At 41.4% G+C, this 25,623-nt stretch overlaps 2 protein-coding genes across 3 annotated transcripts in view; both read left to right on the top strand.

Annotated features, from left to right (window-relative positions):
* Positions 1–4,599, top strand: part of kcnh2b (potassium voltage-gated channel, subfamily H (eag-related), member 2b) — a 374,402-nt gene extending 369,803 nt beyond the window's left edge. For both annotated transcript variants that reach the window (XM_032503799.1, XM_032503800.1), the window contains one exon: positions 836–4,599. The gene's annotated coding sequence lies outside the window, so the exon portion shown is untranslated. The remainder of the gene's footprint in view (positions 1–835) is intronic.
* Positions 4,600–10,762: 6,163 nt separating this feature from the next.
* Positions 10,763–25,623, top strand: part of LOC116672501 (microtubule-associated protein 4) — a 148,415-nt gene continuing 133,554 nt past the window's right edge. Inside the window, exon 1 of the mRNA XM_032504386.1 lies at positions 10,763–10,875. The gene's annotated coding sequence lies outside the window, so the exon portion shown is untranslated. The remainder of the gene's footprint in view (positions 10,876–25,623) is intronic.

The raw sequence follows: 25,623 nt of genomic DNA, 5'->3' as shown, positions 1-25,623 counted from the left end.
AGAATAAAAATAAAATTAAAAATCACTCATAAAAATGCAATGAGCATTGTAAGGTGAGATACTACGGTAGACTGTGTGCAATGATGATGAAAAAGTGAAAAAGTGAACAGTGCAGGGATTAAACATTGCAGTAGATCATGATAAAATAATGACTATGACTATAAAATGTAAACATAGTACCTCAGCATCAAGAACATTGTTTGTGTACACAGAGTTTAATAAAAAGAAAGGATTTAACAACTCACTGTAGCTGTTGGTATTTTCCGCTCGCTGACATCTCGCCGGTTAAAAGAGTCGATCTCCGGATGCAACGCAACAGGGAGGAGAGTAAAGATGGAAAGCTCCTAAAGCTGTGTTCCATATAAATACAGGGATAATTTGTTGTTTTGTCGTTAGTGAAAACCAATATTGACCTTATGACATTTCCTCCTATGGAGTCCGTTCATTCGCATTTGGAGATCGACACCTTTTAACTGGCGAGATGGCGGATAGCGTAAACAACAACAGCTGAAGTGAGATGTTCAAAACCTCTTTTTTTAGTAAACTCTGGAAACACAAACACTGTTCTCAATGCTGAGTTCATGTGTAGAGCCCCTGGTGATACCTGGAGCAAAGTCTCATGTTGTGTCGAGCCTTCTTAGTGTTTTAAAAATAGTGATTTGGATACGATCCTAGTCCCAAGGGCTCCCGTTCAAAAGGCCAATAGACCAAAAATACGGTCAATTTTAAAAAGCGGCGCTTCCGTCCTAATCATGCTTTCAAATGAAATTTTGACTCAGGGTACATTCACAAAAAGACCCTAGGTTGCATTTTGGCAAGAGTTACGCTTTAACAGAGAACTTTGATGATATGATGACATGGTTCTGGCTTGCTTTAATTTCCAAAAAATCAAAGCACATGCATAAGGGGAAAATAGGCCGAGTGATTCCAGTGTATCATAGTTGAATTTGCTACCTCAGATTCCATTGGTCCTTACTTTTTTTCACCTGAGCAGGCACACAGAATGCTTTCACCTTGTACGTACACGTCCGTCACGTGATCCGTAAAAATACAAGTTTGCCAGTTTACGATGACCAGCCGAATGCGCCATTACTCTATATCCAGTACAATATGCAAACACTGGCAAGAAGAGATCAGTGAGTGCTTTAATCTTATTATAATGTGTAGTGAGTCCATGTCTAAACCTTTTTTACGTGTTTTATGTTCGTCCTCGTCTGCAGAGCATGGCGTACAGTACGTTTGCTTCCATAAATTGTAGAGAGTCACTGGATTCTAATGTTTAGGACACATTTGTTTTCTTTGCCCTAGACTGATGTTAGTGGCTTGTAATGACAGATTTTGAGTGTTTGTGTTTTGAATATAGACAGCACAAATACAAAAAAAAAACCTTTACAATGTAACTTTTAAAATACAGAGGAGGTCATCCAAGAATTTTCAATACTACAGCAGTAGTGATCCCAGGAAGACAAAATTGTACGTTAACACCCCTGTCTTTGGAAATCCTTTATATTAAATGCTAACGTAAGCTCATTACCTCCCATTATGACGTCCTCAGATACACATCTGATCCTTGTCACGTCACGCTAGGCCACCAAGCCACTATCCTTCTTCTTGGATGTATGAAGATGAGGCATCCATAGGGACTCGGCATTGAAGCTTAACAGAGCCTAGTTCAATTATTTTGTTTAAGAATTGATTCTTGATTCTTGAGCGTCTGTCACACTGCACTGTTCAGGTTCATCAAAAAGTTACCACAGGTTTCATTTGGCTCAGTGCATCGGCGTTGTACTGCTGTGCTGTATGCCACACCGTGTGGACTTCCTGCCGCCATAGTACCCAACGTATAACCCCAGTTTAGAAGCAAAAGGGTAGTGTGTTGAAGGGATTTTCAAACTGTGAACTAAGAAACATCTTTGGTCTAGGCCTCCATCTTGCATCTGCCTGCATGATATCACTTCAGGGGAAGGTTATGTTGTTAAGCATGTTCATTAATATCAAACAGCTACACACTAAAGCTTTAATGGGGAATGATTGGATTTCTTTTGTTTATAAAGGTTTCTCAGGGAGCACCATCAAGGTTGGTTCCTTTTTAATTAAACATCATCAAGAGAAAGGTATTCCAGCATACTAAGAATTACTGTACAGCATATGTAGTTTCTCAATGGATGTACATTGCTGGAATACCCAGACCATAATACCCAGACCATAATGCAGCACTGCCAGGGTTGATCTTATATTTCCAAAAAAAAAAAATTTAATGAAACTCAAAAGTTTAACACTTGGCAAGGCACACGTCCATCAAATGCATCTGGATAGAACACATACACTTCCCTTTAAATCTCACTTACCATCGTCTATAAAAAGAATGACTAGAAATGTAATTTCCCCCAGAATTTATGATGTTGGTGGTGATGGAAATAATCATGTGTAGTGGTGCCAATGTTGAAGGTCCCGCGGCATGAGAGTTTCACTTTATGAGGTATTTTAACATTAATATGAGTTCCCCCAGCCTGCCTATGGTCCCCCAGTGGCTAGAAATGGTGATAGGTGTAGACCGAGCCCTGGGTATCCTGCTCTGCCTTTGAGAAAATGAAAGCTCAGATGGGCCGATCTGGAATCTTGCTCCTTATGAGGTCATAAGGACCCCCCCCCCCCCCCCCCCCCCCCCCCCAAGGAAAACTCATTGTGGGACTGGCTCTAGTGGCTGGATTTCTGCAGCAACGCTGATTTTCGGGAAAGAGACTTCAGATACAGTCTATATAAAAGAGATTTTAGATATGATATTAAGGGACCACTAAGGACTATATAAAAGAGACTTGAGACTTGGGCCATGGGACCCCTAAAACAGGGTAGGTGCGGAGTCTGAACTTAACCCAGATACCTCAGGGCAGGCAAAGCTGGACGAAATACTAAGAACAGGTGCAATAATAAGGCCTTATAGTAAAAAACGTATTTCTTTTGCCATATCTTCCAGTTCTATCAGTTTTGAGTTGCCAAGCGGAAGCGGAAATAAAAACCTATAACATTTTCAAATTGCCTTCCCTGATACAAAATTATACGGCTAGACCCCACAATGATGAGTCGTGACAGATGGAGAGCCTGATGAAGTGCATTAGTCCTTTAAACAGTTGAGACTTGTAGCAGCTTTACTGCATCCGTTAACTTTGAGCACTTTATTTCTTAAACAGTGCAGATGTTTAATAAAAGACTCAGGAACGTGTCAATGATGTTAGAGGGTCGAATTTCCTTTGTCTCAGAACTCAAAACCAACCAATCAGGAGAAAGAAACTGGAGGGACGTGACATTTCCACAGTAACATCCGTAACCTTAACCCTGGCGGAGTTCCCCTGTAAAGCAGAATTGTGAAGATTGTATATTTGTGCTTGCTGGTCTAAGCTCTTTGTATTTATTCATTGTTGTAGGATTGTTCTGTTTTTGTTTGCCTGTGTTGTATCGCCTTGTCTTGGGTTAATGAACAGGAAGTGAAGGCTTTCATGTCCCTCCCCATGTCGCTCCCCATCTTGTTTCCTTTTTGTTCATAATCCTTAAATGAACCGTCATACAACCCTTCTCAATCATCATTCAATATGTATGAAGTGCTCTGTGAGTGGTGCACATTATTATTATTATTACAATTATTACTAATTCTAAACAGCAGAGTAGTACTCAACAGAGTGCTACACATTAATATTATAAATAATTATTTTAATTATTTGCAGTAATTGGACTGTGTGGCTGTTTGTATGCAGCTAATGTCGCGCTTTGCAAAGCTGCACTGAATGCACAATGTGCACAAATAATCATTGGTGACATTTTAAACTCGCATGTACTGTAAATGCAGCTGGATTATCTGGGATTTCAAAGTTCAACCACGGATATTTTCAGAGTGACTTCAAATCATATTTGGGCTGTGATTCCATTGGTTAGGAACCCAGAGGAGTGTTGTGAAGGTGAGGGTGGTTTGGAGGGCGGCACCATATGAGGAATATATGCGATAACGCTGTTGAAGATTATGATAACTATTGATAAATGAAAGTGTAGTCAGTTCTGCATTTCTGCTGATTTTAGTATTCTGCTAAAATGCAACAAATTGCTTGTTGAATTTAAAATAAATGAAAGGAAATCAGTTCCAACATTGTTTTACTGGACAATTAAATTGAATATTGAATATGACCGTTACATTTTTAAGGGCAACTTCTGTTTTTTTCAACCTGGACCCGATTTCCCTAAGTGACTGATGGGAACAACAATCTTTGACATTGGTCCAGTATTATTATAAAAAAGCCACAATGTAAGTTAATGGGGAAATTTTCCAGCTTTTATTTATGTTCACAAAAGTGCTGTTTTGCCACTAAAAGGCTCAGATTAATATTCTAAGTGTCTGACAACATTATGAAAAGGATCCCTCCAAAGATAGAACTTTAATACCTCTTTGAGACCTTTCTGTTTAACCAGAAACAGTCCCTAGCGCTTAACCCACCAGACTCCATTTAAAAAAAGCGATGTTCTTAGCGTGGACAGAGCCAACGTATTCTCACATGTAAACTGGCAAACTATGTGTTTATTTCAACCAAAACTAGAGTTGTGATGGTTGGAAAAGTGGACGGACGACCCAAAGACGGCTTTTTATAGTGTTGTTTTGTGTCTGTCGACTTTGAATGAAGTGTATTTTACCATACTAAAATTACTGTTTATTTACATGGAGTCTGGGGGGGGTTTAGCAAACAATATTTTGCGGCTGTTTTTGTTTAAAAAAAGAATCTTTCTGTTTTAACAGAAAGGTCGACCTCCTTCAAAATCCTTTCCTTAATGTTGTCAGACACTTAGAATATTAATCTGTGTCGGTCAGTGGCAAAATGAGCACTTTTGTGAAGGTAAATACAACCTGGACAATTGCCCTATTAACTAACACTGTAGCTTGTTTTGCATAGTACTTAATACTAGATTTCGCTTAAAACTGAACCAGTGTTAAAGATTGTTGTTCCCATCAGTCACTTAGACACAAAAACACAGGAAAAAGGGTTGAAAAAAAACCCCAGTAGTTACCCTTTGAAGTGCAGATTTCTACTGATAAAAAAATCTCTTGAGTGTCTTTCCCGATACGTCGCACCCTTTCGCCATATGTTTTTTGCGCCAGTTAATGAGCGATGACTATAAAAAAAACTATGTATTGTGCAGCCCTAGCTGTTTGTCTACTGTAAAAAAGGATTCTAGCTGTGTTAAGATGAATTGCAACTCAACATAATACTGCTGAAACGTTGGTACCAAGTCGCTAGGACCCCCTTTTTAAGCATTCTGTTAAAATGTGAGTGAATGCATGGTGGATGTCCAATGCTGATAAGCTGACACTGAACACATCTACTGAGTTTTTCTTACTACTGAACCATATCTGCTTGTTGTTGTTTTACATGGTTTACTTTGCTGACACGCGTGTTGCCATCAGTAAGTTTCCACCAGCAGTCCTTGCAACAAGGTCCCTTAACAAATCAAATACCCAGTAAATACACAGTGAATCGTCAAGTTCTTTTCCTTTTCTTCTACAGTGCAGTGCTGAGGTGATGATTTCCAGAAGTGGGCTCTCCTCGCCATCACACATACTGTAGTGAGAGTTTTGTTAGTTCAATACCAGTCACCTAGTGGCCTGAACTGTATCTTTACATTCAGAACTATGACCTCAAAACTAGAATGTGGTTGTTTTTGACTCTCCTTCCTTGTATATGTGACGATAGACTTTAGTGGAATATTCAGTGCTAACAGAATAGATTTATGTAATGCATACTGCATATTATTAAAGTAGAGGATGCACTTTGAAAAAAAAAATCTTGGGGGACTGGATTTTGTGGGTTGGGGAGGGGGGGGGGGTGTTTAAGGAGGTTAGAGTATTTCTTTCCCCCTTTGCATTTGAACACACATACAGACATAAAAACACACACACACACACACACACACACACCACACACACACACACACACACACACACACACACACACACACACACACCTCCCTACCTTATATGCTCTTCCATACTGCTGAGCTTTTTTTCAGCTCTGTTTGGCTTTCTATGAGTTCTGACAGACGTGGGTCCTGTATTTGTAGATATTTTGAGCACTTGGGGTGATGGGGGGGGGGGGGGGGTGATACTGTTTACACAACACTGGATCTGCTCTGTCACTTAATGCCTGTACATACCAACTTCTACTACTTGTAATGGAATCAAACTCTTTGGCACTCGTATAGCCAGCACTATGCAGAACTGAAAAATGTCTTTGGCATGCTTTGAAATGCAGAAAACTATAGAGGAAAAATATACTAAATGAAAATAAATAAAAAAATAAAGTCTGCTCTAATCTCTCAATAAAAAAAAATCACCTAATCGATAGAGTGATTGATTGATGAGCTCAATTAAAAGGTGATAAGAATGATGATGCTAAAGACTTTTCATATTGTGCACATTTTGACTTGCATGCTGCACCGAGAGTCAGCCAGGAACGACAGGGGTTGATATGCAAAGCAGCTGATTTTTGCTGTATGCTTGCAAGCTGTGTGTAGAGTGAAACACTGAATTCTTCCGAGTTACGGGAGTGTCTTATTTATATATACATATAATTATATATATATACTTATATACTTATATATACTTCCAGGTTATGGAAGAGATGGGTACTGAATAGCTGCAAACATAGTGATCCTAGATGATACAATATTATATTGTATATTTGTATCTTTTGTTGCAAAACCACTGTAACGGAGTGATGCATGTGTGGCAGTCCTGGGCAGAACTCTGCACTGTTTCCCCAAAAAAAATCAAGGAGCGCTTGATTTACCTTGTCTGGGCTGTGTTTCCATAGACTGGAGTAAACCCTGGCCAACTCAATTCTCCTGCTTCAGTTTTTCAAAATCGCGGGAACCAATCAGAAACTGGCGTATCTACCTGGCTGCTGCTATTGGCGGGTTTAACATGACGACGACAGAGAAGCGACCAACCAGCTTCTTGTTTACATTTAACGTAGAGGCCACCGAAGCGCAGCAAACCCGTTGATGCCGCTGCCGCTTCTACGTCACCCGGATCGTTGATCTGATTGGCCGAAGGACTGTCCAATTGCGTACAGAGTCATTTGAACGCCTCTTGTCCAGAGAAAATACAGAGCAGACTCCCCAGACCAACACTCAGTCTCAGATCTACTGAGCCTGGCTTGGTGTGCTGCTTGCCAGTCTGGTGTTTCCACTCTTCCCCGACAAAGTTAAATCAAGTGCATCTAAATTAGTTCTCCCCGCTGGGATAGGCTACTCTCCGAAGACTATTATCAACACATCCAAGTGCAGTTTTGGACACCATCTTTCTTTCAGTAGCATATCTTTAACACGTTTTGCTGAGGAAAAAAACCAAAACTATAATGTGTGTGATGTGTCCCAAAAGCTCTCACACATGTTTTGAAATTTGTTCTCTATATGAGTCCCTGGAATAACCGTAGATTTATAACACTGGGCCGGCCAATACTGGGCTCTATTCATATCAAAAGGTTGAAGAAAGGAGGGGGAAATAGTGAAGCTCTAGGTTCTGATTGTGTAATAGCATTATCATTGGTTGAACTTTATAAAATTTCAAAATATTTCTTTCAATAAAGCTCTTTGAAAGCAAAATGATGATGTCGGGACTGATCCTTGTGTCATGTCAGTGGGACTGTTTGGGGGAAAGGAGTGGAACAGTGTTTCGTATAGTTATGAATATACAGTTGTAAAGAACAATCCACGTTGCCTCTCCTGAATGACATTTTTTCAGTCTTTGTGTCATAAATGCATATTGGCTTTTTCAACTGTGCACAATTGTCACATTGACCCATTATTCCTGATGTAACATTACAAGTAACCACTTTCTGGCTTTGTCCTCTTCCGTACAGCCCGACAAACTCTAAACTGTAAATCCTTACATCTTCCACATAGATACCCTTAAACCAAGTTTGTCTACAAAGGAAATCTGTGTCACATTTTAAGGGTTCTTGAGTACCTTCCGTCCACCTTGCCCCCCACTCACACTAGCTATGTTTCCATCCACATGTTTTCATCCAAATGAAGTGATATTGAATAAAATATGCCTTATGGAAACGATGTCTTAAAATAGAGTTGTCTCGCAGCGGTGCCGGAGGGAAAATAAAAGCCAAGTTGCATCTGCATCATCATAGCGATGTTAATAGCGCCGTTGTTTTCTTTTCAGCTGGTACATTAGCGCTATTATAACTTAGCAAGATTTTTTTTCAAGGTTTTTTCCTTTTATTAGACAGAGACGGTGGATAGACACGTGAAAGGGGGAGAGAGAGAGAGCTGGGGGGATGACACGCAGCAAAGGGCCGCAGGTAGGACTCGAACCTGGCCCGCTGCAGGACTCAGCCAACATGGGGCTATAACTCAACAACATTGATCATGTGTTGGTAGAGTTTGCTTGAATGTTGGGCGATTCAGGGCGACGATGACTGGAAACACCTTAAAATGTCTAAAATTAATTCGATATACCAATTTCATAGCAAAACAGCATGTAAGTCACTACACACAGGTTACTATTGGCTTTAAAGCCGTTGGATGGAAACACACTTTCACCAGCTTTATTGGCATGAGTTTTTTTTACCAAACTTCAGATAATTCGATTGACAAGTGGATGGAAACTTAACTACTGACTCTCCTCTCCACAGACCACAGGCGTAGATCTCGGTGGGGACAGGGGGTTATACGCGTACATATCATTTCATCATGAGTCATTTTGTACCCACCACTTTTTTTTTTTAAATCTCAAACTCAATTTAATTCATAAAAAAATAAAAGTTCATAACACATATAATTCTTGAGTCTGATGTCACATCTGGTCCCAGTGTCAACATGGTACATGAAGCAGAACCAACCCGTTCTCACTCTGAACACGTAAAATATGGACATTTGGACAGTGGCTGTCCACGTCTGATGCAACAAAGAAGCGCCCTTCGGCGTGTGTACTGGGGGGGGGGGGGTCAGCATGTAGACGGGGTTCAGAGCGTGGTATGTAAGGGGGAAATTCCACGTAGGGAGGGGAGCCAAAACGTGAAATGCAAGGTAATGGAGCCTTTTATACATTGTTGTATGTCTTTAGAAATAAACAATGGACACATGGTCTTCAACCCTCATGTTGTCCTCAGGTCAAATTGACCCGCTTTCCTATATCAGTGTTCTTTTTAGTTACCCTAGATAACATGATTGATTCCACACAACGCTCTTTGGTAAGTACAAATCTCTACTTTCATTAATTTTGGAGTGTCTCATTCAATTTTATAGCATTTGAAAAAACAATTGAAGTGGTTTTGAAATAGTATTGAGGAAAAAGTTGACATATTCCAGTCTGTGATTATCCATCATTTTAGTCTAAATAATTCCTAATTTCTGCTTTTCTAACTCAAACATGAAGTATAATTCCTATAAATGAGGTTATTGACCATAAATTCCAAAATAACTGTAAACTAAAGTTAATAAGTTGTTACGTAGTGTTGAAAACGTCAAAAAAGGGGACAAAGAGCAGGTTTGAATCCACCTGTGGCCCTTCGCTGCGTGTCAACCCCTCACTTTTTCTATCCCATCACTAGGCTATCAAATAAAGGGGAAAAGCCCCCAATAATAACCCTTAAAAAACAAACAAAACGTTACGCCAAAATGAATGGGAGTCAATGGGATGCTGATGGAAGGTGATGGCTTATTAGCCTCACTGGACATTCACTTACTACCCACTTGCTTTTCAACAGACGCGCTAACTATGAGGCCCCGAGCCCTTGGCCTGTGCTGGGAGCCCATTTAGTAATCACTCAACTGCAAAAAAGATTCAGTCAAAAAGAAGTATGTCTGCCCACCTCCTCCAGACACGCTTTGCTACGCACACCTTTAATTACAATAATAACACATTTCATCTATAGGCTGCATTTTGAAGGTAACACCCTAAAGACACAAGGTAGTGCAGGACATTGATTTCACAGACTACTGATGCAAGTTAGAGAAAAAGAAGGCAATTACTAGCCTGGACTGATGTTTGCCATTTTGATCACAAGGTGTCACTATTAACCCACACTAGGATATGTGAGGGCGAACCATGTTGGAGTTAACTGCTTTTCATTGTTCACCTCCCAGGTTCTTTATATGAAACGTTATTGTAATTTCACCGTCTCTGTAGGGGAATTGGCACATATAGTTTGGCCAAAATCTTATGTTTAATACATTAACTTGACATCTGACCATGTCTGTTGTTTTCTGTTGCTCACATATAATCGGCGTTGTAGTGGGCCTACATTTAATAAAGATTGGCCTTGAATTGTTGTACTTCCAGCTATATTTGATCTAAAGAATGAAACAGAATACCTGGCCCGTCAGAGGTACTTTGGACTATTACAGTCCAAAGTACCTCTGTAATTTCTAGTTTCTACCCGGAGTCTCCGTATTTGTGATAATAACTCATCACGGTGACATTTCAGTGATCCGGGGGATAGAAGGGCGTCTTCCTCGGCCCTGGCCGTTTCCAGAACGTGTCCCCACCGGCGATTGGACCGGTAACGTCCCGTAAAAGGAGTCAAACTTCTCCATTGCGTGTGTGAGGTGTCTGTCAAAAGTAAATTTGGTGACGACGAAGGACCTGCCCAGGATTTGAAAGCTGTGATTGGACAATACGCTCGTCCCTTACGGCTTAGCTTCAATTTCATTGGATAAAACAAAAGCCAGTCACCGACATCGATCAACGATTGGAGCAGAGCTTCTCCCGGGAGGAGCAGGTTAGTCTGCGGCCAAAGAGTGCATACTCGGGTGGGCGGATCATAGCGGTGACAGCGACGCTCGTAGACTCCCAACAAACTGTCAAAAAGCAGACAACTAACGGTGAGTCGCGTTGAAATATGAACGTTGTGTGGTACTCGCTTTGTGTGGGAACGTGTGCTGTTTGCGTAGAGCGTGGAACAAGCGGGCGACGAGCCGGAATCTTTGTAGCAGTGAAATGACGGTGATTTTGGATGAGTGATCTCACAGCACGCATCACGGCGACGCTGTAGTGGTGTAGGATAATGCTGCCTTCAGGTGCTCCTCGGAAACTCTTGCTTTCGAAAAGCAGTTAGTTGAATACAGGAATGTACTTGCCCATTCTTTAAATTTAAATTGCTAGCCAACGTCTCCCTGCTAACACTGTTTATAAGCTTTCACTTTTTCCCGTCATACTTGGGCTACTACAAAGGTGGGTGGGTCACATGTATTGATTACTGGATAGGGTCCTTCCGATATTCCCGACAGCACTTGAGGCAGCATGTGAGCGCACCGTGAAGTTGCACTGTCACGGCAGACAGAGGAGCGAAGTTATGGCAGCTAGCTCCATTTATTCACACTTTATTAGTAGGACTGAACAGCAAAGGTACTTGTTGTGTGGGTTCTGTGTTTATATTAGGACTACATACTGTAGTTGAGTTCTAGGTTCTACTTAACTGTGCATGCATAGAATTTTTCCATATCCCATATTACATTAATATTTTTATTTATGGATGGGTGAGTAGGCCTAGTAAGGGCGGTGCATTATTTCTCGGTGCAGTCTGATTGATGACTCATTAACTCTAAAGAGTCACATACAGGTTGGATGTTATAGGTTGTGTTTTTTTGTTTTAGTTTTTATTTTTAGAAAAAAACCCACAACCTTTTAGCATTTTTTTCTCATTTAGTATTAAATCATAAGGTTAAAATTGATCATTTTGCTGACTTTCTATGCACTAAATTGTGCTGGATTAGCTTGTCTGCTGGTATATTGCAATATTTCCTACAATGTTGTCAAATTGCTTACCGTGATCATGTACTAGGGTAAAACAGAGAAATGTATGTTTTTAGATAAACAGATGTGACAAAGTATCTTTTTGGGGATGTCATTTGATGCCCCCTAAATTGAAAAACCTCGCTCTAAGTGATATTGGGTGACGTTACTTCTTGTTGACGTTCGAAGTATTTTCAAACAAAACAAGACTGGCTTGCCTCCCCTCCTCCTCCCCCCCCCCCCCCCCCCCCCCTCAGTCTGTGCTACCGCGCCAACCCCCCCCAACCCCCATCTCCAGATCCTTCTTGTCGGTTCGGTTATTGGCTGGAAAGCTGGAACACTGTTTGTGTATGAGTCGGTATCGGCATTTATAATGGCCGACTTAAAAGTTTTATATATACAGTACAGGCCAAAAGTTTGGACACACCTTCTCATTCAATGCATTTATTCTAGTTTCTTCAAAGTAGCCACCCTTTGCTCTGATTACTGCTTTGCACACTCTTGGCATTCTCTTGATGAGCTTCAAGAGGTAGTCACCTGAAATGGTTTCCCAACAGTCTTGAAGGAGTTCCCAGAGATGCTCAGCACTTGTCGGCCTTTTTGCCTTCACTCTGCTGTCCAGCTCACCCCAAACCATCTTGATTGGGTTTAGGTCCGGTTACTGTGGAGGAGCAGAACCCCATCACTCTCCTTCTTGGTCAAATAGCTCTTACACAGCCTGGAGGTGTGTTTGGGGTCATTGTCCTGTGGAAAAATAAATGATGGTCCAACTAAACGCAAACTGGATGAGATGTTGCATGTCGTAGCCGTGCTCGTTCAGTATGCCTTCAATTTGGAATAAATTCCCAACATTGTCACCAGCAAAGCACCCCCACACCATCACACCTCCTCCTCCATGCTTCACAGTGGGAACCAGGCATGTAGAATCCATCCGGTCACCTTTACTGTGTCAAACAAAGACACGGAGGTTGGAACCAAAGATCTCAAACTTGGACTCATCAGACCAAAGCCCAGATTTCCACTGGTCTAATGTCCATTTCTTGTGTTTCTTGGCCCAAACAAATCTCCTCTGCTTGTTGCCTCTCCTTAGCAGTGGTTTCCTAGCTGATATTTGACCATGAAGGCCTGATTCATGCAGTCTCCTCTTAACAGTTGTTCTAAAGATGTGTCTGCTGCTACAACTCTGTGTGGTATTCATCTGGTCTCTAATCTGAGCTGCTGTTAACTTTCTGAGGTTGGTGACTCAGATGAACTTATCCTCAGCAGCAGAGGTGACTCTGGGTCTTCCTTTCCTGGGGCGTTCCTCATGTGAGCCAGTTTCGTTGTAGCGCTTGATGGTTTTTGTGACTGCACTTGGGGACACAATCAAAGTTTTTGCAATTTTCCGGACTGACTGACCGTCATTTGTTAAAGCAATGATGGCCACTCGTTTCTCTTTACTTAGCTGATTGGTTCTTGCCATAATATGAATTCTACCAGTTGTCCAATAGGGCTGTTGGCTGTGTATCAACCTGACTTCTGCACAACACAACTGACGGTCCCAACCCCATTAATAAGGCAAGAAAATTCCACTAATTAACTCTGACAAGGCCACCTGGGAAGTGAAACCCATTTCAGGTGACTACCTCATGAAGCTAATTGAGAGAACACCAAGGTTTGCAGCACTATCAAAAAAGCATATATATATATTATTATATATAATATATAGATATTATATATATATAATATATATCACTCACCGCCACTTTATTAGGTACACCTGTCCAACTGCTCGTTAACACTTAATTTCTAAGCAGCCAATCACATGGCGGCAACTCAGTGCATTTAGGCAGTGGGACATGGTCAAGAGAATCTCCTGCAGTTCAAACCGAGCACCAGTAAGGGGAAGAAAGGTGATTTGAGTGACTTTGAACGTGGCATGATTGTTGGTGCCAGAAGGGCTGGTCTGAGTATTTCAGAAACTGCTAATCTACTGGGATTTTCACGCACAACAATCTCTAGGGTTTACAGAGAATGGTCCGAAAAAGAAAAAACATCCAGTGAGCGGCAGTTCTGTGGGCGGAAATGCCTTGTTGATGCCAGAGGTCAGAGGAGAATGGCCAGACTGGTTCGAGCTGATAGAAGGGCAACAGTGACTCAAATAACAACCCGTTACAACCAAGGTGGGCAGAAGAGCATCTCTGAACGCACAGTACGTCAAACTTTGAGGCAGATGGGCTACAGCAGCAGAAGACCACATCGGGTGCCACTCCTTTCAGCTAAGAACAGGAAACTGAGACTACAATTTGCACAAACTCATCGAAATTGGACAATAGAAGATTGGAAAAACGTTGCCTGGTCTGATGAGTCTCGATTTCTGCTGCGACAGTCGGATGGTAGGGTCAGAATTTGGCGTCTACAACATGAAAGCATGGATCCATCCTGCCTTGTATCAACGGTTCAGGCTGGTGGTGGTGGTGTCATGGTGTGGGGAATATTTTCTTGGCACTCTTTGGGCCCCTTGGTACCAATTGAGCATCGTGCAACGCCACAGCCTACCTGAGTATTGTTGCTGACCATGTCCATCCCTTTATGACCATAATGTACCCAACTTCTGATGGCTACTTTCAGCAGGATAATGCGCCATGTCATAAAGCTGGAATCATCACAGACTGGTTTCTTGAACATGACAATGAGTTCGCTGTACTCAAATGGCCTCCACAGTCACCAGATCTCAATCCAATATCTTTGGGATGTGGTGGAACGGGAGATTCGCATCATGGATGTGGCAGCGACAAATCTGCGGCAACTGTGTGATGCCATCATGTCAATATGGACCAAACTCCCTGAGGAATGCTTCCAGCACCTTGTTGAATCTATGCCACGAAGAATTGAGGCAGTTCTGAAGGCAAAAGGGGGTCCAACCCGTTACTAGCATGGGGTACCTAATAAAGTGGCCGGTGAGTGTATATACACAGTATATATGAATCATTTATGTTTCTAAAGAATGAATATTTAAAAAGTAAACCCAAAACGGATGGTCAACCATGTTATGAGTGTTGGTGTTCTATAGTTTGTCCACCAGAGGACGCTCCACAACGTCCCTGTTGGCAACACTGATTTTTGTTGTTGTTTTATTATTGTGTTTTGGTTCAAAGGACTTTAAGTTTTAAATTTTCATTTTATATATCAGAACTTTAATATATTTTGATGTTCCTCTGTTTTGTTGCGACAATAAAACAAATTATTATCATATTACTTTAGTGAGAACTCGTTAATAAATACAAATAACTAATGTTAGGGAACTCTTGTTTGTTTTGTTACGCATTTCTGAATTATTTGTTAAAATATATATCGGAGTATCAGATTTTTAATTAACCAAATACTTGTATCTCGGTTTGGTTTAGATCATTTTTCATTTGGGGGGGATTCTAATTGCTCGCCGCCGTTATTTAAAAAAGACAGAAAAATGAGTTGAAAGGAGCCAGTTGGTGGTTCGGGCATCTGGTAAGGATTCCTCCTGGGACACCTGGAACCCCTCCCTAGGTTCAGCTGGGAGGAGGCCTCGGGGAAGACCCAGGACTAGGTGGAGGGATTATATCTCCGACTTGGCCTGGGAACGCCTCGGGATCCCCCAGTCGGACCTGGTAATGTGGCTCGGGAAAAGGGAAGTCTGGGGTCCCCTGCTGGAGCTGCTGCCCCGCAACCCCACACCGGATGAGTGGACAAAGATGGATGGACAAAAAATGAGTTCACAAAAAAATGGAAGCTTTTTTACTAATTCCCTTTTCTCGACTCCCTCTTAGTACGTGCATGCGTTGAAAGATTACATTTAGTAAAGTAAATATGTGGTTTTGCTACTTATGCTGTGGTAGAAATCTTCATCCCCAGATTCTCATGACATGGTGAACCGATGCTAAATGACGTTTTCAAAACTGATGATGCTGAACTTTGAACTGATAGTTTCACCCCCAAACTCAAGATCCATTCATTTGCTTTTCCTAGAGCTTTCAGCTGCATCTCATGGACTTTATCAGCCCACAGAGTCCGCTCACTTGTAACAACTCAGTTATAATGGCGTTAGTTATTACAACTGAGAAAAGTGCATCACAGCTGATGGCCGATGAAGTGGATAAGATGGAGTTGAAAAAGCCCACAGGTGTACCTTGACGTTAGGTTTTTTTTCTGTCAACGCCAACAGATGTTCAAAGTGTTGAACTGGGCTCCTCTGTTAGGCGTCACATGAAACAAAACTCTTCATATTATGTGTCAAACAAACCTTTTTGTCCGTTTTTGATTCATGTCTGCATTAGTCATTATTTATGAAGATTAAACCATATTATCACAATAAGATTCAGCTGAATGTTGATTAACAATATAATAAGGGCCTATAACTGTTCAAACGGAACATTATAGCACGTTTCCCACAGAAATTGATGTTGTAAAAAGGAATCACAGCAGAGAGGAAATCCTTCTCCCTCCCTCCCGCTCTACCTCCTTCTATCCAGATTACTCTCCAATCCTCCCGCAGCCAGATTACTGAGTGGGAAATAAGAGGTGGGACTGCTCTAAGGCCCTGAACTCATTATAGACCTGATCCAATCGCATCCCTAAAATGTCACGTTGCTCGTTGCTCCGCAGTTAGCCGGCCACAGTGATCAGGTATCAGGCCTGAGGGCCTGACAGTCATCAAACGGGGCACAGCGGTCGCTCACTGTAGAGCCCGACCGATAAAGGATTTTTAAGGCCGGTACGATACAAGTATTTGGTTATTTCAAAATCTGATATTCCGATATATCGGTAGATTTAAAAAGAAAAGAATCCAGAAACGCATTACAGAACATGAACAGATTTCCCTAACATTAGTTATTTGTAGTTATTTATTAGCTCTCATTAAAATAGTATGAGAATAATTTTTTGAGAACCGAACAGAGGAACATCAAAATATATTAAAGGTCTGATAAATACAAATACAAACTTAATATATGAAACTTAAAGTCCTTTGAATAAAAACACATTGACCAAAAAAATGACCAGTGTTACCAACAGGGACGTTGTAGAGCGTCCTCTGGTGGACAAACTATGCAGCGTCAACACTCATACCATGGTTGACCGTCCGTTTTTATTTTTACAAATATTCATTTATCAGAATCATTTTTGTCATTATAAATGATTCTGATGAATGAATATTAAAATATATATACTCTATATTTTAATAGTATGCCGGTATCTGCATTTCAAATTATAAATGCCGATATCGATGCCTAATATCTGCAGTTTGTATGTCTGTGTAAAACTTCACGATGTGCAGAGATGAAAGAGATGAAGCATTCTTCTCTACCCAGGGATCAAACCCAGCGTTACCATGGAATCCACGGAACTGTTAGGAAAGGCCCGCCCTTTGAAGCAGCCCGATTGGCTGGGGTTAGGCATCGACCTCGAGTGGTTAAGGGGTAGGATAGCCGATGTGGTCAGGGGATAGGACCTGAACAAATCAGGTTACGTTACCTTGCGTAACCAGGACGCCTGGCCAATAGTAGTGTGTGAATACTATTAAAATGCGGGCCTTCCATAGAAGTTACGTGGGTTCCATAATAACGCTCAAACCCCACCTGAAATTCCTGCTTACCCCAAGGGCAAGCAGGAATTTCAGGATCTCGCTGTGCTACCCTGCTGCCTTTACACAGAAAACTGTTGTCTGGTATAATTATTGTTTTGAGGAATCGACTTACTTTGCAAATGTTATAAAATGAGTCCAGAAATGTACCAAAGCAACTGAGAAAAACTGCAAGAGGAAAAACTATATTGAAAAGCATTTGCTGCAACCGTTTTATAGAAACCCCACAGCTGGACTGGTGCCACTTGCAGCAGATATTTCCAGTGATGAAAACGTTGGACAAAAAAGAAGAACATCTGTTTTATCCCCTAACTATTTTATAAATACATCAGCCCAACATTACCACTCTGTCAGTGCACTGGACCTTTACTGCTCTTTAAGTGTTGAGCTGCTTCTTGCCAATATCAAATACCACTCTCAGTAGTTTTGTAGTTGTGGACAGTTTTGGATTTTGGGAAAAACTTGAGTGTTCTGCACTGCAAAGGTGATGTCAGACTTAATGTCTTTAAAGGTCTCATGGCATGAAAATGTCACTGTATGAGGTGTTTTAATATTAATATGCGTTCCCCCAGTCTGCCTATGGTCCCCCAGTGGCTAGAAATGGTGATAGGTGTAAACCGAGCCCTGGGTATCCTGCTCTGCCTTTGAGAAAATAAAAGCTCAGATGGGCCGATCTGGAATCTTTCCCCTTATGACCTCATGAGGGGCAAGGTTACCTCCTCTTTCTCTGCTTTGCTGGCCCAGTTGGTCAAGGCCACACCCCCAGCCTCCACCTCAGATACAGTATTAGGGGACCACTAAGGTCTATATTAAAGAGACTTCAGATACAGTATTAGGGGACCACTAAGGTCTATATAAAGAGACTTCAGATACAGTATTAGGAGACCACTAAGGTCTATATTAAAGAGACTTCAGATACAGTATTAGGGGACCACTAAGGTCTATATAAAAGAGACTTCAGATACAGTATAGGGGACACTAAGGTCTATATAAAAGAGACTTCAGATACAGTATTAGGGGACCACTAAGGTCTATATAAAAGAGAACTTCAGATACAGTATTAGGGGACCTCTAAGGTCTATATAAAAGAGACTTCAGATACAGTATTAGGGGACCACTAAGGTCTATATAAAAGAGACTTCAGATACAGTATTAGGGGACCACTAAGGTCTATATAAAAGAGACTTCAGATACAGTATTAGAGGACCTCTAAGGTCTATATCAAAGTATCCAAAGAGCACCATGTCATGGGACCTTTAAACTATCTTAGATTCTCACTAGGGTTCTATACAACAATTATTATCGTTGTTGATTAATCTGCCGATCATTTTCTCGATCAATAGATTAGATGTTTTGGTCTATAAAATGTCAGCAAAGGGTGAAAAATGTGGATCCGTGTTCCCCAAAGCCCAAGATGACGTCCTCAAATGTCTTGTTTCTCCACATCTCAAAGATAATCAGTTTACTGTCACAGAGCAGTAAAGAAACTGGGAAATATTTAGCTGAAATCAGAATTGTTCAACTTTGAGTTCATAAGAAATGACTCAAACCGATTAATCGATTATCAAAAATAGCTAGTGATTAATGAAATAGTTGACAACTATTTGATTAACCGTCGCAGCTCTAATTCTCACTGGGGATGGTGGATGATGTTTGCTACAGCTGAATGTATTTTACCCCATTGGCCAGCTGTGTAACAAATGACCCACTTTCAGGACCAAATGGACAAATGATCAGTAAAGCATCCGTCCAAAATCTAATGTTGGACGTTATCCTTGAACCTTTGCTCTGGGAGGAGGGTAATTGTAGATTTGGTGGGATGGTTGGTCATGTGGTTGCCCATAGAAACCAAAAGTGAAAGAAAATACAGCACACGTCACGTAACCTTAGCCACTGGTGAAGTGTCCTTCAGTAGGTCATGTGTATGCACACCGGGCCTTTAACTATAGTGGCCATGCTGACACCTCCACATAGTGAACGGATGAGCTTGTGTCTATGTTAGTATTTAATCAAATCAAAGCTCAGCAGCTAAAACATCTGTATGGGAACCACGGCAACCATGCACATCCAGTGTGTGTGTGTGTGTGGTTTGGACCACAGAGATGATGAACTGTTTAACTTGTCAGACGTTAATGAGACTGTGTCATATCTGAGCCAATCAGTTGTCAGTTTAGGGTTGGGTAGAAGTGTTTTGCAGTATGTTTATGTCATTTGGACTACACTTCATGTTCTGATCCTAACGTTATGTTCATTTTGCACTAAAGTTCACTTCAAAGTACTCTTTGTTAGATAAGCATGACATTCACACAGGAGTAGACACAAATAGGCTTTACCATGTGGTTATAATACAGACTATTGAATGACCACAACACCTGCTGTGTTGTGATAGGCTATATTTCATTTTCAAGGATTGAAATGATGAAGATTTTGTTTAAGGATGAATAAAGTATGGATTTTTGTCCGAGGTAGGTGCTCATTGTCTATAGATCGATGCGCAGGGACATCTGTTGGCTGTCCCTTCCCCCATCTATTCAATTCAATTCAATTTTATTTATAGTATCAATTCATAACAAGAGTTATCTCAAGACACTTTACAGATAGACCACACTCCAGAATTTACAAGGACCCAACAGTTCTAGTAGTCTCCTCCAGAGCAAGCAACAGTGCGACAGTGGCGAGGAAAAACTTCCTTTTAGGCAGAAACCTCGGTCAGACCCAGGCTCTTGGTAGGCGGTCTGTCATGGCATCGCCGTTGCAAGGGTGAAAAGGCGCAAGGTGGGAATGTTCCTGAATGTGTCTGCATATGTGACTAGTAAAAAATCACTAGCAATGCCTGAAAGGTTTTCCCAGTAATATACAAGGAACTATGTGTGAAAAAGGCTTAAAAACAACACATTTATATCCATTACTAGCTTATTAAATCACACAAAAGACAATTGGTTTGAACCCTTTTGATAAGCAGTCGGCGGTAGATGTACATCATCATGTCATTAGAATGTTCCCACTTCATAATATGAGTCCAGTGGAAAGCTTTTCATGTAGCCAAATGTAGAAAGTACGTCATGAATTCTGTTGGGACGAAGATAATGGGCTAGATTGGCTAGCCACAGAGGGAAATATTCTTTTAATATTAGACATAACTTTCTGGTGAAGGAATACATGATTTGTATTGATGCTCCTTCATTTGTCTGTGTCACTACTGGATCCATCACAGTTTTCCCCCTCTGTATATGTAGCATTTGAAGGTTGATCACACAGACAGATGTGTGTAACCTGCCTTTGGGAGGAATCCTAATGCTCTTTTATTATGTATTGTTAAATGCTCTTCTGTTTAAGTATAATTTCGGCCATGGCAGAAAGTCCAGAATGCCATCTTTCTTTCCAGAAAGTAGGAAAACATAGTTTATCGACCATTGCTCTTACATCTTTGAATATGTGGGGCTTTGTTTTTCAGGAATGTGATAGGACCGAGAGAGGATGATGAGAGGCACAGAAAGGAGTTCTTACTTCCGTGTGGTTGTTCAACACAAAGGGCAAGTGGAGTAGAATGACCCTCTGCTACCTCCTGTTGTAAAGTTTCTATTTTTATCCAGTTGACTGATGCCAAAAATAAAAAGGTGGTCAGGTGGTTGATTTTTTACATACACGCTGTACGGAGTGACCCATTAGCATATCAGCTTTCAGGAAACGTTTGTGTATTTTAGAGCAGCTGCCAGTGTGGCATTCATTTCAGTTTTAGAAGGAAAAAGTTAAATGTCTAACTTTTATGGTAGCACCATAAAAGTGGAAACGCTTGTAGGCCATTGGTCCTCGAGCTCTTTTGGCCATGCCCACTTCAAATGATTAAACCAGCGGTGTATTAATATTACCCAGAGGTACAGGGTTCCACTTTTTTTTTTTTTTTTTTATGAGGTTTTACTGAAAAATTTCTTGTGCACCAGTCAATCCTAAAACTAAATATGGAGCTTAGTCCCAGATCAGATGTACATCAGAGGAAGGTGTTACATTGTCTTGTGGGACTGTAATATCACATGGATGCACCCTGGTTTCCTGTCTTAAGTCTTTGTCGGAGTTGATGTCACAAATGTAGCTAAGAAAAATGTCTTGTTCTGACAAAGTATTATCATATCAGAAGCATAACTGATTGTGATATACATATTTTGCAGCATAGAAATGGAAGGATTTTTTCATGTTCTTTTAAAAATGAGAATACATTGGAAAGAAGGAAGGAAGGAAGGAAGGAAGGACCCAAACTGAACAGACAGGTTCCTAGAGTTACTCAGCTGGAAAGATCCTGAATTCTTCTCAGCCTGTGGAATGTCAATTGACTGGAACTGCCAGCCATTAACTCCCCGTGTCTTCTCCCACCCACATACTTAAAACAAACTTGATAGATAACCTGCTGCAGTTTCCTCCTTTTCTTCTCATGTCTGTCCACAATCACTACAAGTCACAATTCCTCTTGAAACATGTCCGCTAATATCCTTTGCAATTATGTGACCTTGTACGTTGAAGCTTATTTGGGAGTTGTCCCGGTCAAGGAAGAGTCAGGGTTCAAACGGGTGCAGGAAAGGCCACCTCTGCTCCCCAGTCGGGTCCAGGGTTGTCCTGACTGGAGCAGGATCTCTCCTCGAGGAGCTTCACCCCGGCCTCTGTCAAGGCCCTCTAGGAATCAGGAAGCTGAGGAAATCCATCATCCATTCTCCAAACCATGCTGCTGCTGAGGCCAGTTTAGTCATTCTTACATAAAAATGCTCCCTTACTTTCGCTTGAGCCCGTTAAAGCGCCCATATTCTGCTCATTTTCAGGGTCATAACTGTATTTTGAGGCTGTACCAGAATAGGTTTACATGGTTTCATTTTCAAATAACACCATATTTTTGTTGTACCACTCATTGCTGCAGATTCTGTTTCCATCCTGTGTGTTTAGGTCTTTGTTTTAGCTCCAGAGTGAGACATCTCACTTTGTTTTAGCTCCAGAGTGAGACATCTCACTTGTTTTAGCTCCAGAGTGAGACATCTCACTTGTTTTAGCTCCAGAGTGAAACATCTCACTTGTTTTAGCTACAGAGTAAGACATCTGACTTATTTTAGCTCCAAAGTGAGACATCTCACTTGTTTTAACGACAGAGTGAGACATCTCACTTTTTTAAGCTACAGAGTGAGACATCTCATTTGTTTTAACGACAGAGTGAGACATCTCTGTTGTTTTAGCTCCAGAGACATCTTACTTGTTTTAGCTACAGAGTGAGACATCTCATTTGTTTTAACGACAGAGTGAGACATCTCTTTTGTTTTAACGACAGAGTGAGACATCTCATTTGTTTTAACGACAGAGTGAGACATCTCACTTTTTTTAGCCACAGAGTGAGACATCTCAAATGTTTTAGCTACAGAGTGAGACGCCTGACTTGTTTTAACGACAGAGTAAGACATCTCACTTGTTTGGGAACCGCTAACATTTTTTCATACCTTCCTAAAACCTTTGCACAGTACTGATATTCTACGAATGTTCAGCCAAGTCTGTCGCCAGACGAGCTCGTGGTTTCGCCAATGGTCCGGTGGTCAGGTTATTGTTTTTTAGTTGTGTCTAAGGTAGAAAAATTTCGGGAATATATTTGTTGGAAACTTGCTAGCTGATTATGTAGGTAATGGCGCTTGTTGCCCCGTGTGCATTGATGCGCTCATCTGTTGACGTTTCCCAATGCCTTCCTACAGTTGCTTAATAAAAGCGGCTTTCCACACAAACAAACGTACATGTGTCATTAGTATGAGAAACAAATGCGATTTTAACTGTGTCGGGCTCGGGTCGGGCTCGGACAGAAATATCTTAATGCCTGTCGGGCTCGGGTCGGGCTCGGTTACTGCTCTGTCGGACGCGGGCCGGGCTCGGACAGAAAAATCCGGCCCGATCCGCACTCTACTGCACATGATGAGAGAGTGCGCTGAGCAAGCACATTGGTGTAATTTGACTGAATTCCTATTTATTGGGATGCTGGCCAATTATCTGTATGCATGCGTGATGGAAGAGGTACAGTTCAGTTAAATGGGCACACATCTATCCCAAACATGCCATAAATGACCTAGCATTGCTTTTTATGTGTATTTCTCCCCCAAATAAGTTGTATTTTGGTATTGAAACTGTGCAAAACTCCCATGCTTGACTTCCCTTTGCAACCTTAGTTCTGTCCAAACCCTAAATGGGTCGTGTCCGGTTGGAGTTTGTGCTGCTCACTAGGGCTGCACAATTAATCGAATTTTAATCGCGATCACGATTTGGACTTCCCACGATCAAATTTGCGTGATCGAGCGATTATTTTTCATAAAGCGTCATTTCATAGAACGCTCCGTGTTTTTTGCAAAGCCCATCTCCCGCTCCATAAAGCCGTCTGCTCATGAGCCAGTCAGAGTAGTTCACTGCACCCCGTGCAGCTAAGTTTCTAGATGTAGACAGTCCCAGAGGACAGAGTAGCGTGAGGAAAACTCAACAGATAGCAGTCGGTAAGACGTCAGTCTCAAGGTTTACCAGTTTACCAGTAAACGCAACACTTTGTCACATCTGTTGTTTTCCGACAACAGCAGTGACCAGTGCTAGTCGGTGCTATAGCGTCTGTTAGCTGTTAGCTAGTAGCGTCTGTTAGCTGTTAGCTCCTCTAGGACGCACCGGTGCTAATGTCCTCGCATCCGCTGCAATGCTGTTTATATGGATATGGTTTAATTTTGCGTTACATGACCCATTTCGTCTGTAAAGCCGTGCCTGTGTGCTCTCTCGTCCTACTCTCTCTCCTCTTACTCTCCGCGCCCCGCCACACAGCGGCCGCCGGTCCACACTTCTGATATTTGTCTACAGTTTTAATTTTTCATTAACACAGCTGTATATTGTTAAGTATGAGGGGCAAACCTGTATTTGTACCAGTGTTTCCATGGTAACTCTGCTATCGCGGCCGCCACGGCGAAGAACACAGGAGAAGTTTTTGAATGCAACTAACTTCAGTTGGTAGAGTAACAGCGTGAGACGGAGCTGCTGGACCGAGACCGGGACCTGGACCTGGCCAGAGATGTGACCCATGGCCAGAATATCATAGTTCATAAAAATGCAGCGCAGTGAAGATACTGACGTTTCATACACACAACGTGTGTATCCGCCATTCGACCCGTGCTGGACCCGTTCATAATGATCAGCCGTCTCTCTGTGAGTAGCGTCCATCACACTCCCTCTCGCAGTTATAAATAGCCTATGTGACAATACAATTTGTTTTGGTTAAAATCAACAAATAATCGTGAGAATAATTGCGATCAAAATTTTGATCAAAATAATCGTGATTATCATTTTGGCCATAATCGTGCAGCCGTACTGCTCACCCTCACATGACTTGTCTTAATATTTGATGGGCTTATTAAGAATCATTTTAAGGGAAGTCACAGCCCAGTGAATCTAGGCACACACATTCTTTCTATGCTGTATGAATACAAAAACACATTTTCATTCAAGATAATTTATCCTTTTTCTTCCTGGCCACAGGTTCTCATCTCAAGTTTCAGTTAATTATTCATCAGTGGTTATTGATGTTATGCTTAGTCAAAATGTTAGCCATTACGTGTTGTGGACAAATGCAGAGTTCTGATTGCTAAGGGAATGCAAAGCCATCTAGGGCTGCGACTAATGATTTCTTTTTCTCGAATAATCAATTCATTGTTAAGTCGATGTCCATCTTAATTAGAGATGGTCTGATACCATTTTTTGCTTCACAATTCTGATAGCTGAACGTGCGTATCAGCCGATACCGAGTACTGATCCGATACCAGTGGGTCATATGTATTTTTATGTTTTATACTACTATCCCTGTATGGATGGGATATGATTTCTATCTCTGCTGTCGGTCTGGCTCAGGTTAAACTCTCCAACAATGAACGCCACAGAACTTTCTTTTATTATCCCGTTTGACAGTCAGTTAGAACAGAAAAGAACATCAATAAACTACTTTAAAGTAGATTTTCTTTGGGGCTTTATTACGTGGTATCGCATCGATGTATAACCTCCAGTACTTCCTGATACCGATACCTGCAGTTTAGACAGTATCGAGGCGATGCCAATACTGGTTTCAGTACCAGAACATCTCTAATCTTAATTTCTTAGAACCAAATGTGATGATGGATAATACAACACAGCTTACAATCTACAACAGCGTCCTCTGCTTTGGACTCTCCAGTTTTCAGTTTCCCCAAAGGTCAACACTGACAAG

Source organism: Etheostoma spectabile, chromosome 22, assembly GCF_008692095.1.
Source record: "Etheostoma spectabile isolate EspeVRDwgs_2016 chromosome 22, UIUC_Espe_1.0, whole genome shotgun sequence".
NCBI classification, from domain to species: Eukaryota; Metazoa; Chordata; class Actinopteri; order Perciformes; family Percidae; genus Etheostoma; species Etheostoma spectabile.
This window is presented reverse-complemented; position numbering and strand designations above follow the sequence as displayed.